Source organism: Lonchura striata, chromosome 12 (genome assembly GCF_050655825.1).
Source record: "Lonchura striata isolate lonStrDom1 chromosome 12, ASM5065582v1, whole genome shotgun sequence".
Taxonomy (NCBI): domain Eukaryota; kingdom Metazoa; phylum Chordata; class Aves; order Passeriformes; family Estrildidae; genus Lonchura; species Lonchura striata.
The window spans coordinates 9502426-9520773 of NC_140714.1; the positions used below are offsets into that span (position 1 = coordinate 9502426).

At 45.8% G+C, this 18348-nt stretch overlaps 1 protein-coding gene across 3 annotated transcripts in view; it reads right to left on the reverse strand.

The window, feature by feature from the left end:
* PLXNB1 (plexin B1) overlaps positions 1–16086 on the reverse strand; it is a 77067-nt gene extending 60981 nt beyond the window's left edge. For 2 of the 3 annotated variants that reach the window (XM_021531442.4, XM_021531427.4), the window contains exon 1: positions 15985–16086. The gene's annotated coding sequence lies outside the window, so the exon portion shown is untranslated. The remainder of the gene's footprint in view (positions 1–15984) is intronic. The other variant, XM_077786133.2, reaches the window with a different exon arrangement.
* Between the last annotated feature and the right edge of the window lie 2262 nt (positions 16087–18348).

Genomic DNA, 18348 nt, shown 5'->3' on the forward strand with positions numbered 1-18348 from the left:
TCTTTAGGTTCACATTGCACAGCAGGTGCTGATCATACTTCCAAAGCATCCAGAAGTCACAGCTCTTCAATTCATTGATTTTATGAAGCAGCAGGTCATGCATTCTGGCCTTCAGCTGATTACAGTTCATGAGCTTTCTGCACACTTTGGGCTTAGGAACTGTATGTGTTTGAACTGAATAGAGACTAGATGCCTTTTGGCAAGATGCCTGAAGCAAAGGCCTCGAGAGAAATCCACCACTTCCCAGGCTGATACAAATGGACAGGCATCCCCTCTTGCTTCAACTTCTATTCCCTATTTGTGAACTGGCTATGAAAAAGGATGTTCTCCTCTCACCTAAAAAAAATCTGTGGTTTTAAGCACTGCTTTGCCTTTTTTTCTGCTGTGTGTTTTCCCCCAGAGAAGAGGAGCCCCATCAGCCCATGCAGTGTCTGATCAGAGTCCATCCTGCCCTGGCAGCATGTTCTCCTGAGCTAAACAGAACAGGTGAGGAGGCAGGAATTCAAACTTCCACACAGCTGTTTCTTAAACCAACTTTACAGGGATACAGTGAAACAGAGTAGGGGTGAAGGAAGATTGAACTCACTTGTAGCTAACCAGCAAGACTGCCAGAGAGACCCTGACCTAAAAACAGATTTTGAGGGAGAAACATCAAATCCAACAAGCACGTGCAGTCCAGGCTGGGAGCTGCCACTGCCTCCACTCTTGATGTACCACTGCAATGCCATCACAACCACAGCACCATTTTTCCCACTCCTGCTCCTCTAAGAGGAGGTCATAAAAACTACCTCATCTTTTGCATGCCATGAATGATGAGGATCTGTAAGTCTGGGTTTTGGCATCTAAAGTAACTACTGTCAAAGTGCTACAGGAGATTTTTGCCAGAACCGGTGAAAAGAGCTTTCCAACTTCTTGAAAAAGATAATGTGCACAGAGGTAACCCAATGCAGAACTGCAAGAACAGCAAAAAATGGAAGTCCTACTGCTGTTGTGAACATTCCTGAGGCTGTTGGTGTGGGAAAGAGGAGAAAGTTGGTTACTGCTTTATCTGTAGTCACTCAGGAGACAAGCCATCAAGATCTACAGAAATAATTATTATCTTCTGGAATAACAGATGCAGTTTCTGGGAGAAAGGTTTTTCATAGGGATATTTTTGACTATTGGTTGAATAACATCTTTGTTGCAGACTACAGGAAAAAAAAAAGACCCTTCTTCCTATTGCTTTGCCATTCAAGACATTGTCATTGTCACCTTTCAGATGTGTAAGCATAAGAGACAGCAGCAGCTGAGCTGTAGTAATTAGGAGGGAGAGATGTGCAGACCTTGTCTCACATCTTCCTGTTGAGATGCAGTTTACACTTTGGCAGGTTTAACAGTCCCCAGTGAAAATAAGCCATCTGCATCTGCTCCAGCACACCATCCTCATTTCTGAACCCTTCAAGCAGCTCTGGAAAAATCAGCATTGCCCCCCTGCTTTTTTCAGGCCTGAATGCAGTCACAAACCCATTAATTCTCTTACAGTAATGCAAGAACATTGGCTCTAGACCTGTTCACAAGGAATCTACTTTAAAAAATACCCATTTCCCACTTTATTCAGGCATCTACTGAGTTCCAAGTTTCACTGCTTTCTGTACTTGCAGCAGGGAAGCCAAGAGGGACGCAAGCAACCTTATTCAATTCTATTCACAAGCACTCTTCCCTGGGAAAGCCAATAACTTTCAGAGGGTCTCTGCAGACTTTGCTCCACTGCTTTGCACACTGGAGAATGGCTGGTTGGTAATCCTCTTTTCACTCAGTGAGCACAGACCCAAAGGTTTTCATTCCTGTGAGCTCAGAAATTTCCATTTCCATTTGAGAGAGACATTTTCCTGGCAGTTCTCAAAAGATGCATTTGTAAAATAGGGAAACAACCTCAAGGAATGCTAAAGCAAAGGAATAAAGCTGTACGTGGACAGCCTTTCTACCTCAGCCAGGAAAGGAAATTCCTTCTCAGCACCACTGCCCCATAAACACAACTTACTCTGCAACTACCAAATACTTGATCAGCACAAAGTGACCAGCTGACCATCCTACCCTGTACAAACAGCAAACATTTTCACATCACCTGGGGCAACAGCCTCCAAAATCTCAAATGAAAGAAAAAGTCCAGGAAAGTGCATTTGTGTGTGCATGCAATACAAGCAAAAAAAAAGGGTGAACATCAGATAGCTGCAACACATTAGAGAGGTAATGGTGTTATACTGAACTTAGTACAGGAAGACTCACTCTCATCAGTGGTTTTTAAACTTGTAGCCCATAGACTTTTGCTGTCTCCAAAGATAACTAAAATATCAAATCCATTGTTATATCTGTACTGTAAAATGTTTAGAAGTTTGCAAATCCAAAGAGGCTGAAACTTGCTTCTTCCAAGTGCAAAAGATTTAGGTGGCCCAAAGCCAAGTCCCAGAAAAAAGCCCTAGTCATTGGCTCAGGAATGCCAGCTCTTAACACCAACCAAATGCATACAAACCCTCTGGTGGGGCAATTCACAGTATCATCCCCCACAAAAGCTCACTTAAAATTGCAGCTATCATTCACTGCCTTACTTCAGTACCAGGGAAACCTATGTGAGTCTCACTTTGACACTCTCCAAAGTAGTCAGCCAAGTGAGCTATTTCCCTGCCTTGCTTTAGGGGATTCCTGCTTGGTGTTTCTGTAGAGAGAAACAAGAAAGGTTCACACTGCAGCAGGCAGGATCCCCTCCATCACTCCCAGCTCCTTAGCAAAGGCATTCCTGAGGTGCACTGTGCCCTAACAAATCAACAAAAGCTCTCCAGGTTTCCTGGCAGCTGGAAACTGGAATTCTGCAGTGAAGGCAAACACCTCTCCAGCTAAAGCAAACACAGCCAGGGAGCCCCTGCTGAGCACCACAGCTACTGTCAAAAGAGGGACAGGGAGAAGGTGGGATCATAAGGCATCTGGCTGACAAAGGGCAATCCAACATAAAGACAGAAGATGGTCATAAGCCCAGCCCTGAGACAGGCATTCCTCTGTGCAGGCATGTGCTTGCCAAAATGGTTTATCAGAATAAATCCACAAAACTTCAGTTTTAGAGCAATGACCATCCTGCCCTGATCCAGATGGTACATTTGTCTTTAAGAGCATTTATTTTAGTGTTTAGAAGACCCATGTAAAAGATCCTGCAAAAATACAGAACAAAAATAGCCTAGTCTTAAACAGCTTATAACTTAACTCTAAAATAAACGAAGACAAAGGGAACAGCAGTGATCAGTATGAGCAGCACTCAGCTCGGCAGAACAAGACGACTGCTGTTTCCAGGGGTAAAGGAAGGCATTTGGGTTTTTTTTTCTTTTTAAACTATATAACAGAAAAAACCTGATGAAAGATTTGAGAGAAGAATTATTAGGTGGGTTAGAATACATTTATGGGCCAACCACCTCTCAAACAGAAACCAAACCAGCACTTTTCAAAAGCAGCACAAGGAAACAACAGAGGGTAATGTTACCAGACAAACAGCAGCAAGAGCCCAGTTTCCAGCACTAATATTTGCTAGATTGCATACAAAAAACTAGATGGGCTGCCTCAGTACCTCATTTCAGTTGTACTTGGTGAATAAGGGAAAGGAGAAACTAAGCAGGGCTGAAAAATAGTGACGGCAAAAGGAAAAGAGCTGCCTGCCTCAGTCTTACAACAGGCATAAGCCCATCAACACCATAAAATATCTCTCATTCAATAAAACAAAGGCATCTTCCTCAGATGCACCCTGAGAGCTGGAATAAATACCCAGATTTTACCATCTCCCCCTCCTGATGGTTATGCTCTCCCACAGGGAATTTCCTGGTAACGCTTTCAGTGCACGGATGGGAGGTAGCAGAGGGTAAGTGTGAGCAAATTTACTTTTGTCAGACCCGATCTGGACTGCAAATCCAAGTCTTCAGCTTCCATGGCATCATCTGGAGACCTCACTGAGACCACTGTAAGGCACACTTTCCTTCCCACTCTCTTGAAGAACCACCAGATACCAATCCACAAGCAAATACTGCCTTTAGGGTAAATGCTGGTCTACCTACACGTGGTTAATTGAGACACAGGCATGCCAGGCAGCTGACAGTGCACAGCAATGGTGCAAGGCCAGCAGCCCCATCAGCAGGTGAGTGCCAGGAGCTCCCACACCACAAATCACCCACCCCCAGCCTGAGGGAGATCCAGCTGACAGAGCTGTGTTCTGTTTGGGAAGACTGTGACATGTAAAAGCCCTGGGTCTCAGGAAAGAAAATAACAGATGAATGTGCTGAGTGAAGGACTCCTACATATGTATACAGGGAGAGACACACACAAAGGAGGGCGGGGGGGCGGCTGGGAAGAGTGACAGCAAGACTTGTCTCTGGGCCTTGTGCTTATTTTGACCTTTCAGTTAAAGATTCTCCAAAAAGGCACTGCTCAGCCCCAAGCCTGATTAGATGTCTTGGGAAAAGCAGAGCACAAAGCATCACACATGAATGAGCACAGAGCCATAACACGATCTTGATATTCCCACCCATCCATATGGCCAAAAAAAGCCACGTTCTTCAATGCAAACATTGGCAGCAGCAATATGAAACGAATGTGTTAATTAGCAGATTTTGCAATCCAGCACACAGCAGAGACTGCTGATGGTGGCTATTATTTAGTCAATCAGAAGTGAAACAGAACAAGTACCATGTTACTTAAACCATTCACAACAAGGTTAATAATTTGCTAATTGCATATTTCTGGCATGAGCAGACCAAGGTCTGTTTTTCAAGCTTCTTTTCTCAAAGGTATTTTGAAATGTATTTAGTAGGGCAACCTCTCCATCACTTGCAACTCTTCTCTTTGTTAACATTCAGTCTCAACTTGAATGTTTAGCTAAATTCAAGAAAGGCCACTGCCTTGCTTTACACAGCATCAAACTAAATGAGCTCAATGATTTCTCAGCCTTGTAAAGTTATTTGATTTTCAGCCTGTAAACAATCACAAATTATTCTGAAACAATCAGAGTCTAAATTACAACATTCATCAGATTTACTTTTTGTATAGGATTTTCACATTGAATGCAAGAGAAAATTACGAAACTGAATTACTTAAATGCCACTGGAATTTAACATAATTCGTTAAAGTACGTGGGTTTACGTGCTATCTCCTAGAAAGTTTAATCAATAAAATAAATACCACAACACAGGTAAGATACACTATTTCACCATTACACTGATATTTCTAAGAAATATAAAACATATAAAGAAGTTTTCATTTTCATGACATATTTGAAGTGCAAACATCAAGCTGACACTTCTGTCATGAACAATGTTCTTTACATCCAGGATGTACCACTTATGATGCATAAAACATCGAGACATAAACAAAGTTTGGAAAGAAAAGAACAAACAGGGATGAAGAACATGACTGAATTGGTCTTGGGGTTATTTCTAAAGCACAGAAAAACAGAAATCAATTGCACCAGGACTAGTCAGAGTCACATAATTTAAGGTACAGCCGCTCTGATTTCCTGCCTAACACACAGGCACTGTTCCATTTTATCCACTCACACCTCCATAAAGCCCATTAAGTGGTTCTGTGAAATGTAGTGGTTTATGGCATCCAGACTAAAGGCCTTTGGAGGTCAAAATGCAAGTTCACTACTCTGCTAGTAGTTTGCTACAATGGCTCCATCATTCTTTCTGGCAGTGAGGCCAGACTAATTTCTTATTTGTTTGCCTTCTGCCTTGAGCCATTAATTCCTTCTCTGCTGGATTAAAGAGGAGTTCCTCAGAGTCAATTATGCACATGTTTTAACCAACTCACCTCTCAATAGCTTTTTAGGCAATCAAGAGATTGGTCCTGTTAATGTCTCAGTACAAGGTATCTTTTCTTGAGTCCTTGGACAGCTTTTTACTTTTTTTCTTTTTTTTTTTTTGTTTTTTTTTAAATATCAATTTGATTGTCCTCCCCAAACCTCTTCCTGCTTCTTCAGGTTCACTGTTTTGGTGAGGCACAATCAGTGAAAAATCAGCATTTCTGGCACACAGAAGTCCAAACTTGCCTGTATCGGATGGATGCAATTTCACTGGACTCATTTCACAGCATAATGGAGGAGCTACAGAAATCAGGCTGCAAAGATCATATCAATTCACTAACAGTCAATTATCTGACTGTACTGAGTGTAAGGAGCTTGTATCTTTCTCAATCTTTCTTAATCACCATTTAATCATCTCTCCAAAACCTCTAAGGTAAACTTCACTACCTCCCCCATTCTGCCAAAGACTTACATACTATTCAGAATATTCAAGCAAGAAAATCCCAACATTCCTATCATTTCTAGCCATGGTTTTGAATTTGTCCTCAGCATGGCCTGCTTCTCTACTGAATCAACATTAGCAGTGGCTTTAGACTTATTTTCAGAATACTGATGAACTACTGAACAGAGCAGCAGAGTACACTAGTGATGCTTGTTGAAGTCACCTGCTAGGAATACTACTTTCTGAAATGTACCCAATAACTCATGATTGCAGAAGCATCAGCATTTATTTTAATTAAATAATTATGAGGTATGCTGTTGGTGTTGGCACAGATCAATTATTCATACCATTCTATGACTCCAAGTCAGACATCCAAGAAACACATTACATGAACAGTCACCTGCTGCTGTGTTTCTTTCCAGTAACACTTTCTTAACATTAACACAATCCAACCCTTCAGAGGTGTATATCCTCTGAAGTATACACCAAAATTATAATTACCCATCTCAAACCTGCCCAAAAACCTGACTTATTCAAGATGACTGCATGAAAAGCATTTCTCCTTTGTGGATGTTAACCAGGCACTCCATATCACAAGGACTTGTACCTTCCTCTACTGTTCTAGCAGCAGGCTCATTGAACTTCCACCTCTAACCAGATTTCCACTGTGTGGCACTTCTCATTTTGTGTTACTTCCCATTTGGTGTTCTACAATAAACCCACATGTAAGTTTGCAAAGAGCACAAGGCAGAGAGCTTATGCTCTGTGTACAGGCAGGAGCACAGGCCAGCTTTGGATGTGGTCAGTGTAACAGCTGGAAGGGCTCTGCCTGTTACACCACTTGGAAGAAAATAATTCCAAGGCAATAGTAGAATGAAATATATGGCTTTTACCAGTGCTTCCCATGGCATTTTCAAAGCAGGAAATTAATTTCCCATTGTGAACTCCCCAGCCCAGCTACCTGGGAACACCAATACTGTCTGTCAGGGACAAAATCACCAAGACAGCTCCAAGTAGCAGGAGCGAGCAGCCCATGGAAAACTGGTTTCAGGGAAGGCTACCCATCAGTTTGAACAGCAGAAAGTCTGCTCATATTTATGCATGACTGCTCAAGTGAACTGCATTACTGCTTTTGTTGATCTGCTCACAGCGATCCATTCTTTCAGTAGGAACACCAGGAGGAAGCCACGCTGGGACTGGGCAGGGGAGAAAAAAAAAACACCCCGTGGACATACTGAATGGGACAGAAAATTCCCCTACCATTTCTGCAAGTTTATTTCCAGCAATGCCCTGCATTGATTGTTCTAGTAGCTTTTGAGGACACCTCCACATATCAAAGCCCAAGCCACACCACACTAGTAATTTTCACTAAATCTACTTTAGAAATTGATTAAATAATTGATTTTTTTCATAGCTTAGATAGATACAAAGTGACCTTTCCATCCCACAAAAAACCAAAGGGAATTAACACATGCAAACAGAGTCTTCATTTAAAAGGGAGTGTTTTGCTCCCTTAGAGGGAAAGTCCTGCAATACTTTATTTTTTCTTGCAGCTCTCGTAAGATCAATCCTCCTTCCTCCACTTGAGATTTTCACCTTTTTGTCCAAAACAGGCCAAAGTCACAAGACTTCTCAGAGAATACACAGAAAAGCAGCCTGGAGACAAACACAAGTCTTCCTATAGCTCACTAAGTGGTAAAGACATCAGTACTATTTTGCCAGCTAACAGTTCTATTTCAGTCTGTGAAGCAGCAACACAGAGGACAGTTCCCAGTAGAGATAAGAGTTTTACAAGCACAAAAAGTTTTCTTTTTTCTCTCTACAGGAAAGAGGTTTCTAAGATGTATTTTTCATTACTGAGTGGAATAACAAGGATGGTCCATGTGTTTATACTGGTTGAGACTACTTCCCTTGTGAATCACTGCATACATTAAATTTCTACCTGCTTAAAATAAACACATTGTGTTTTGGGCAAAGTTCCTTCCTTGTGCCTTCTGGTACTTTCTCCATGGTGCACCTGGGGATGCAGATTACAATCCTAGAGCTGAACAGCCAGGTGTCATTTGTGTTTTGATGCTCAAACAGGCTCTGGCAGCCTTCAGAACACACAGTGTCTGTAATTGTCACTGCAGCACCCGTTAGGATCACACTGTGCTGGCAGCACTGGGAGGAAGGGAAACAGATGCAGAGCCCAATGGCTTTCAAACATTCAGGAAAAGGATGAAAACACAGAACTCTGAGTGCAGGTCATTCTCCTGTAGCAGCTTTGCTCAGTGCAGCAGGATCCTGGGATTTGCTTGTGAATGCTGAACACCTGCACCAGGCACAGACACAGACTTTTGATCAGCAAGAGAACGCTGAAATGCAAAAGAACATTTTTGAAAACAGAAATGTTCTTGGGACTGTGTGAGCAGCACCAGCACTGAAGTTCCTCCCAGCAGGACACCCATCCCTGTCATCCACTGGAGGGTAAACACTATTCAGATGTTATTTGCCTGTAGCTAACAAGTTTGGCATTCATAGGTTCATGGCAAGAGCTCTGCTACAGCAGAGCTGTGACAGTGGGATGCTGTAGATGTATTTGGATGGCTGGAGCCAAAATAACACTGTTATGTGATATGTCCATCAGCTTATCTACTCTTTCCACTCTTCACAACCCTTACTCACAGAGTTCAACAGAGACAGCTCTCCACAGTGGTGAAGCCTAGTTAAGCATTGTGAACAGTGGCCATTTTCAGTATAGGTCACTAAGGAAAGCTTCATGATGCCACCACCCTGTACAGACAGGCATCAGACCCACAATGAAACAGAATTAAAAGACCGTCGATGGCAGGGGGCTGCCTGTGTTCTATGCCCATAAAATGCATTTACAAAGCTCAAGTATCCACAACAGTACTGCCACTACAACATACAAGAAGAAGTAAAAAATATAATTAGCAAGAAACCATGTTTGTCAGAAGCCTTTATATTTATGGCACTCTGCTGAGCTTGTTACTGAGGCTTCTGACACAGGCTTTCACCTCCCCTGCAGACCAGTTCAATGTGGAGAAGGAAGGGGCCATGGTGACTTGAGCACTGTGAGGACAGAGACTTGACTGTCCCAAGCCCAGAGAAAGCAAAACAGGCTAAATGGCTCTTTTATCTGGTCCTGTGCAGCTGCTTATATGGCCACACTGCCAGCAACACATCCCTGCTGCCCATCTGTGCTGCTGTGGGAAGAAATCTTGCAGGTACCTGCACTCTGGGCAGTACAGAGAGCAAGAGCAGCATTTGTATGGCAGCTGCTCTACCCCACCACTCCTTTTTCTTTAGCTCTGCATCATCTCAGCAGTGCTGGGCACAAAGCACAGCCAGACACTCCAGCTCTGGGACTCCAGCTGGCTGTTCCTGGGGCCAAGGAGCTCAGCACATCGAGTCACTCGGGGATGGCAGTGCCGCAGGGGCTGCTCTGCCTTCCTGCCAATTCAAATCCTGCCTATGCTGCCAAGAGGACAAGCTGGTAGCAATCACCCAGGGCCATTCTGAAATTGCACATGCACCTCTGTTGGCTGTCACGCATCTGGAGAACAGTTTCTGGTTACAAATCCCCAAAAGAGAGGAAATAATTTAGATCAAAGGAGGAAACAAACAGTACGAGTCAGTGTTACCCGTTACAGCCACAGCAGTGCCTCAGAAGGCACAGTCACACAAGGGAACCACACCTCTCCATCACAGCCATGAGAAAGCTGCACTGCCACACAGGACAAACAGCAAAAAGCCCTTGCAATCTTTGCCTTAAATCTCTCTCAACTTTCAGGTTGACATGAAATGCAATTCAAACTATGTTTCAGCAAAGGATCAGAATATAAATTCAAAAATGCTATAGTCTCCCCAGGTACTTCAACCTTTCTGCAACTTCATTTCATCAATTTCTATCAAAATGCTGAAAAGATCTGGCAAATAAACCAAGCCCCTGGTTAGTACTTCTCTGTTTCCCACAGTGGCACACACAGATTTCATGCAATTAATTCAGTTGCAGATCAGCTTTACCATTCTCTGGGGTAGAATAATTCAGTAGTAGACTGCAATCAGTATGCAAGAAACCAAGCAGGAAGCAAATAAAGATCAAAATGTTGATGTCAGTGCAATTCAAAAGTCCAGGAACTGCTTCTGCACTTTAAATCTCTAGCACCTACAACTTTAGGCCACACTAGGAGACAGCAGAAGACAGGTGAGAAGAGCTTATGACTCTGGTGTATGGAAGATAGCAGATGATCAAAATTCTCATCACATGTATTACCAAAATGCTGTCACATATGATAATTTTGTAATTCACTAACACAATCACTCTCTCCGGCATTTTAAGAAGGTTCAATGCAAAAAAATCTTGGGATCAAGGCTGAAAGTAGTAAAGAGGGAGTTGCTCCAGGACCATTAACTACCTCCAAGCTGTCCAAAACCCTACAACAGCTTCAGTGAGGACATTATTTCGGACAAAGCCCAGTCTGGCAGGGCCATCTCTGAAGCCATGGTTCCTCTGCTTCAAATATTTTGTCTGAAGGACTTCCAGCTGAGCAGAACACTCAGCAGGCAATGCCAGGAGCATTTTCTCAAGCATTTGCTTGGCCAGCTGTCCACAGAGGTTGGCATTTCTTTATGGAAATTAGAGAACTCAAAATTCTTCAGTGTCTCACACAGGAGGATGAGGGCATGGGCACAGAGAGATTTCAAGAGCACACAGTCTTCAGGAGTCAGTATCAGAGGGGGGAGACAGGTGGCACTCCAGTTCTTAATGTAACTCCACACAAAGAGCAGGGAAGCCACTTACCCAAATTGTGAAATGGTGCAGTACAAGAAAGCTAAAAGAGCAGAGATTGAAACAAAAATTATTTTGAAATTACATACATGGGCAGGAACCCTCAGCTGAAAACACTACTTCTATGTAGTAATTTTGAGAATTATTATAACAGGGTAAGATGTCAAACATACCCACTCTATTTATAGAATGACATGCAATTTAGTCAGAAAACAAGATTCATCAACATAAATGCTTGAACACAGTCAGCTTCCTCCACCTGCACAGTTCCAGGCACAACTACCCTCCTGCCACAGCAGAGCTGCAGGGAGGGGTAGGACACAAGGACTGATTCTCCCTGGAGTAACTTCAGCAGCAGGATGAACCCCATCATTGAGACTCAATACCACATTATGCTGAGATAAGCTGACACACATGTTTTTTTCACTGAAGCTCAGAAGCACTGCCTTTAATTTCAGAATCAAGGAAAAGTGCAAAGAGAGGGAGAATGGTGATGACTTGAAATTGTCTGCACCTGCAGATACAAAGCAAACCATTTAGTCAATACCTTACAGCTGTGTGTCCCAAGGGCTCACCACAGATTCTATGTGGGTATCTGGAGCAAGTGGTGACACAATTCCTAAATTCCAGTCCCCAGTACAGAACCAGCCCAGCTAAACCACCACCAGAAGCAAAGATCAATTCCCTTACAGCCTGTGACACAAGGACGAGAGACTTCCCACATGGGATAGACCAGGAATAGATACAAGTAGCAAGATAAAATTACAGCATTCGGATACTTCAAGAAGGGAAGTGAATTATCATTTTCCAAAAGGGAGTAGCTATGAAGTTGCAACAATTTTGAGAGCAGCAGTGCTGGTGCAGAGCAGAGGCTAGGGAAACTCAACATTTCCAGGCTGTTCCACAGTTAAACTTCAGAGCCAAAAGCAAAGCAAAATCTCACACGTTTTCCAGGCACAGAAGAAGTGATTCTAACAGTACTTGCAGCTTTTAAACTGCTATCACATCACTAAAGTTCCCATTCAATTCAAGTCTGCAATCTGGACATTTCCTTACGATCTGTTTCATTCAAAGATTCATTTCACATTTTGATCAACATCTAAAATGAGATTATACTACCATAAATTTGTTTTCTACTTCCTTTACCCCTCTTTTTCTTGCTTGCGATTGGCAGGCAGGACTTGAAAGTGAAGGTCTAAAATTAAATTCAGGATATTAGAAACTATTTTAAAATTGATTCAATAACAAAACAACACAAAAAATAAACAAAAACAAGGCAAAAATACAAAACAAAACAAACTAACAACAAAAAAATTTACCTAAACTGAAACCATTTGTTTCTTCTTTTTTCTTTCCCTCACAAGCATTGGGAGGCAGCACTTAGTTCTAGCTAACAAAAAAAAACAACCCTAAATTGTTTCCTGGAACCTCAGAATAGCTCAGATGTCTTAGTTACTACTTGGCAGAAAAAAATTATTAGCAGTGAAAACAAGTCCTCTGCATTTATTACTTAAGCAGTTGGGGAGAAGAGGCAGAGAGCTCATACCAAAGCACTGTGGTTCTCCCATTAGTCAGGGCTGCGTGTTGGTACAGGTTGGAACATCCTCCTTCGTGTTTTTGCACCTCTGCAGCTTAGCAAGTCTGAGCTCCAACTACAACCCCAGCCAGCTTATTAAGCAGGGGAGCATCTCAGTTATCGCTGTGGCAAACCACAGCACGCAGGCTGATTCTTCATGGTTCCAGAGAAAAATGCAGGTAGCAAAACCCCCTCCATGCTGATTTTAGAGAGTCTCCCAGATTCAGTGTGCCACCAGGAAAGGTCCTTTGGCTTTTGCCACTGTGCTGGAGTAAAGACAGTGCAACACGTGAGTTTACTGTTTCCCAATTAAATTAAGCATCTACTCTGCCTTCCGGAACAGCGGTATCGTGTCACGGGACTGTGCACGTGCTCCCACTGCCTCAATCACTTGTTTCTGAAAAACACATGTAAGAATTTATAGGAATTGTCTTCCAGCACTGAGATTAAACCAGACAAAGCTCAAATAATGATCAATATGAATCTTCTCTAAAGACATCATCACAACCATCAGGTCAAAGACGCCTCCAGTAACAGGACAGGGAAAATGATACCAGCACAATGAAAGACCAGCTGGCACATTCCCATAAAGGCAAAAGCAGCCCTCCTGTGGTTTTCATGAACAGCAGAAGATGAATCCTTTCAGATACAGTAATCCTGCAATCAGATACTCACAAGAACAACAAATAAATGCAAATCAAATCCAGGGCTTTAACAGATTATAGGGAATGCAAAGGAGAGTCAGTAGAACACACCAGATCCCAGCACGCAGAGCACAAAGACGTTTCACTGAAGATCCAGGTGAGCAAAAAGGGCACCAGTCCAAGCCCTGCTTCCTGAAACTAGCTTGTATCTAGAGGGCTAATTCTTACAAGGAAGCAGGCAGGCTCATGCCTCCTCTGCCTGCTACCACCCTGCACAGCCTCCAAGCTGGGATGAATCAAAGTCCTATCATCTTCCTCCAAGATGCCCTTATGCAAGATTGGGAGGGTTCAGCTCACAACTTGGCTACAACAAACAATTTGAAGTTTCAGGAGGAAAAAAACCAACAGCTACAAACAAAAACAGAACAGATGGAGAAGCTGTCAGTGAGGAGAAGAAACTGATGTCCTTGTGAGTTTGCTTTGATAGGCAGCAGGAAGGACAGAGACAGAGAAGAAGATGAGAGAAGAGAAATAATGTCAAACTACCCAATTCAGCAGTAAAGCTTTTACCAGAAAAAAATGTCAAGTATTTCTGGGGAGTGGCTGCTTCATCTTCTTCTGAACTTGTCCTCGTCTGTTGTTCTCCCTCTCTAGCAGACACTGAAACGTACACTGAAAAAGACATCATGCTTCCCTATACCCATCTTTGGCTAAAGAAACTCTCCAGAAATCAAACAGCAAGAGTGGAAGACAGAAAGTGCAATTACTTTTGTCTTCTATTGGACAGCGCTGGATAGCACACACCCCACACAGGCAACCTGGGTGGGTGCTTTTTCCTGCAGAGCACACCCAACAAACAACTGGCACTGCTTAATCTGGCAGGCAGCCTCTCTGCAGGCTCACGGGGCCACCTTCGGCAGCAACAGATACTTTTCAGACTCGTTTAGTCCCTACAGGCTCCGCTGGCATCGCCAGGAAAACCCAAGCGTGCCAGCAGCAGGAACACTCCAGCAACAACCCAGCTTCACACAAAGACTGGCACTGAAGGGAACAGCTCTGCACACTCATTACAGCCCTCTGTCAGCTATTCCCTCTGCCCTTATATGGGAACATCCCGTGGCCCCGCTGGGAATATGATGCTGTTGGTGGACATGAAAGGTAAGGCAATACCTGAGCTGTCAGCAGGCGAGGGCAGAATTTTTCTGTTCTGAAAAGCAAGCAGAGTCTTGGAGCCTGAACTCTTTACAGCATTCACATGAGAGAAAGCAGAGATTAAAAGTGTCAACTGCTGACAGTCTGCACCCACCTTTCTCAAGGGTTATGCTGGTGATTTTAATCTTATTAAATATTGTTAATCGTATTACTAACCTAACTCTTTTCACGTGTTAGGAAGAAATTTAAAGAGAAAATTCCATATATGACTGCGCTATAGTAAATGCTTTCTGGCCAAATCTCAGTTCAGGGCAAGTCCCTGGCTTGCAGATTCTGGCTCAGCTGTACACAGGTGTGGATGTGCATAGAAATAGTCTGCTCCGCACCAAACTACCTACAAGTCACCTTCTCTGCCAGATTCTTCTCAATCCATAACTTGTTTGCTCTCTTCTCCTGCGATTCTGCTAGGCATTGCTGGCCTCTCAAAGTGACCTTATTAAAACCTGTGAAATTCCATGCCCCATTTGTAGTAAGGGGAAACACCAATTTCCCCATTACAATGCAAAACATCTCAGTGCATCAGCTTCCCCTTGAATCAGGGGGAATGCTTCCATCACTGGCTTAGCTCCCCGATGTCACACAGACACATCATTAACATAAGTCATCGATTTCTGCATTTCATACACAAGGCAGAGCACTTCTGTGATCCCTGTTCAAAAAGTGAGGTCACAAATGAGCACATCACATTCAGCCTTGCACAGAATAGAGCACTTGTTTAAGTAAAATACTGACCCTGCTGTTTTACAACACGCAGGGTTGTAAGCCCCTTCCTCTTTGTAACTAGAGCAGCACTCCACATACTCTCCCAGGACTACTCCTGTTCCAGACTGCTCCCTGAGATAAAACAGCAGTCACAGAAAGTTTAGATTTAAAAAAATAAAGATCTCAAATTGCAACTCCTGGAACACAAAACACACCTGCTCAGAGGGGCCCAAACACTTGCTGCAAACTCTTTCGAAAGGAATGCGCTCAAGGTGGAAAACGAGCTCTCCGACCGGCAGGAATTACCCAGCAGTGCGCGCCGAGGAGCGGGACCGGGGCCGGGCAGCTCTTCCAGCGCGGCCGCACGGGCTGCCCGGCGCGGTGCCGCCTCCCGCCGAGCCGTGCCCGGGCGCGGGGGGCTCGCCCGGTCCCGCTGCTCCCCGCATCCCGGCACTGCCACCGCCGCCGGAGGGGCTCGCCAGCCCCGCCGCCCGCTCCTGCTGCCCCTCCGGGGCGCGGAGCCGCGGGACCCCCGCCCTCCTCCCCGCAGAGCCCGCCGCGGGGGGCGGCCAGGAGCGGGGAGTTTCCCAGCCCACCGGAGCCCCCTCGCCCCGCCCGGGAGGCGCCGCCGCTCCGGAGGGGCCGCGCCCATCCCCCCACGCGGAGACAAAGCGCGGCCCCCGGGCGGCACCTGCCGCCGGCCGCTGACCCCCGGCAGCGCTTCCCCGCTCCAGGCCGGGCGCGGCGGCGGCAGCCGCCCACTCTCCCCTGCCCGCGGCCCCGGTGCCCGCCGCCCCTCACCTGCCGGGCGGCCGCCCCGCTCCGCTCCCGCCGCCGAGCGCTGCCCGCACCGAGCCGCGGAGCGCCCGCCCCGCCCGCTCCCCGCCGGCCGCCCCGCCCCCGCCGCGCTCCTCCAATAGCAGCCGCCCGCTCCGCCGAGGCCACGCCCCCAAGGCGGCCCCGCCCCGCAGGATCCGGCTGCCCCCTCCCGGCACGCGGCCGGCGGCGAGACCCCATTGGCTGGCGCAGGGAGGGGGCGTGGCCAGCGGCCGCTCCGCGCCCCGGGCCGTGCCCGGGATCCCCGCGCCGGGGCCGGCGGCGGCCGGGGGCTCCCGCTGCCTCCTCCCGCCGGGAATCCCGCTGCCGGCTCCCGCCTGGAGCTCCTGCTCCCGCCGGGGATCCCGCTGGGGATCCCGCTGCCGGCTCCCGCCTGGGGCTCCTGCTCCCGCCGGGGATCCCGCTGGGGATCCCGCTGCCGGCTCCCGCCTGGGGCTCCTGCCCCCGGCTCTTGCCGCCGGCACCAAGCGAGGCACGGGCACCGACACTGCTCCGCACGCTGCCGCCACAACCAGCGGCGGCTGCCGGCCGGCCCGAGTGCACAGCGCTGCGCCAGAGGAGTCCGCGGCGCCGCTGATGAGAGCTGGGCATAAAGCTGCGTATTTTGGAAGAAATGGCAGCGTTTGTCTCGTCTCCGCGTTTGTAGCAATGTGACTTTGCAGTTAGGCTCTCAAGCCTTTGTGCTCGGCTCTCCCCAGCCGAGAGGTGCGGGTGAGCTGCAGCGGGCAGGGGCACAGGGAGCAGAACCTGACAGCAAACCTGACAGCAAACCTGACAGCAAACCCAGTTTGTCCCCCTACACACACAGCATCGGGAGGATGAGGCACAGCCCAGCTCCCGTTTGCAGCGCATGTGGGAACCAGCACATGAGCGAGATGGAAGAATGTGACAAAAGCATAGTTATCTCTAGTTGCAAAACAGCGAAGGACATACCATTCCAGCTGAAAGTCGGTGGAGACAAAAGCACCATAAAGCAGAAGCGCCTGAAGTGATATGTGTAATATAAACTGACTGCTGGTTTTGTGATTTTTATTCCTGTGAAGCTGGAAGCTCCAGTTATGGGCAGAGCAGAGGCTGGTGCTCTGTGTAAGAGACAAAGGCATTACTTACCACTGAGAACTGACTGCATAAAATCCTCTCTCTGAATTAGGGGTAAGTTCTGTCAGTAACAGTTCTACAGAGGGACAGAATTAATGCTCCCATTTTTCTCACTCACACTGTAACTTCTGTGTTTCCCAGATGTGCTGTACTCTGCTGTGTTGTTGATCAGCGAATATACAGTTAGTCTAACAAATGACTTGCTATACATGCAGTGACTGCCTGTAAGTACTTGTCATTTGCCTGCTGAGCTGACTGCCAGATGTTTGGCAATCCCAGACAAAAGATGGGGTTATGCCTTAAGCACCCAGCCACAAATTTTGTGTGGATGAAAGAAAACATCTCTGAGGATGTGAAGAAGCGATTCAAGAGCTGTAGGTAAAAGGAAACTGAGGAAGAGTGCACTGGCCTGGGTTGTGCAAAGTACAGAATTTGCCTTATGCTGGGGTGCCCATCACTTCTCCTTTTTGGCTGTAGATGAAGCTACAGATCTCCATTGAAGACATAATGTTGCTCTGAAAGTCTGAATTGGTCTTTCCTCCCACGTTCATTTCTGACATTTCAGAGGGACGTAGTTGGTACAAATCCCACGTTCAGAAGTGTCATTAAACATCTACTGTCTTTGTTACAATACATCAGTCTCTCTTACTCCCAGCCCCCAAATTTTATGAAGGAAAAAATATGTCTGAAAGCTTAGAGATGCTGAACAATCCCCAGGATCTGGCAGCATGATCATGGTCTCCCAAAGAAAGGATTATTTCAGAGGCAACTACTGGCTGCCTCTCTGGACCTTTGCTCCTTGGCCCTTCAATATGCTGAAGAGTCCTTGGAGCATGCTGTATGCAGAGCCCATGAGGACTCCCCTGAGGAGATGATCCCTTACTTGTTCTTCCCCCAACACAGAAAAAGCCATCCTATTACCACACCCTGCTCACTGAAATGCTCTTTAGCTTAGAGCTCACTGAATTATCATCTCACCAATCAGACACAATTTAACTGCACTTAAAATGCATCTGCCAAAATCCAGTTTTGGTGACTAAGAGCATTAAAAAAAAAAAAAAAAATCTCCTAACTTTTCTTTGCTCCAACCCATTCCTGACTCAAAACACTAATCTGCTTTGTGCATATTCTCCAGAGCCAGTCCCAACCTGCAGCCCCTTCTGTCTGGTAAAAAACATCTGCAAGCTTCACTTAAAAAACAGCAAAAGCCCCTATGAGAGCACATTTGAA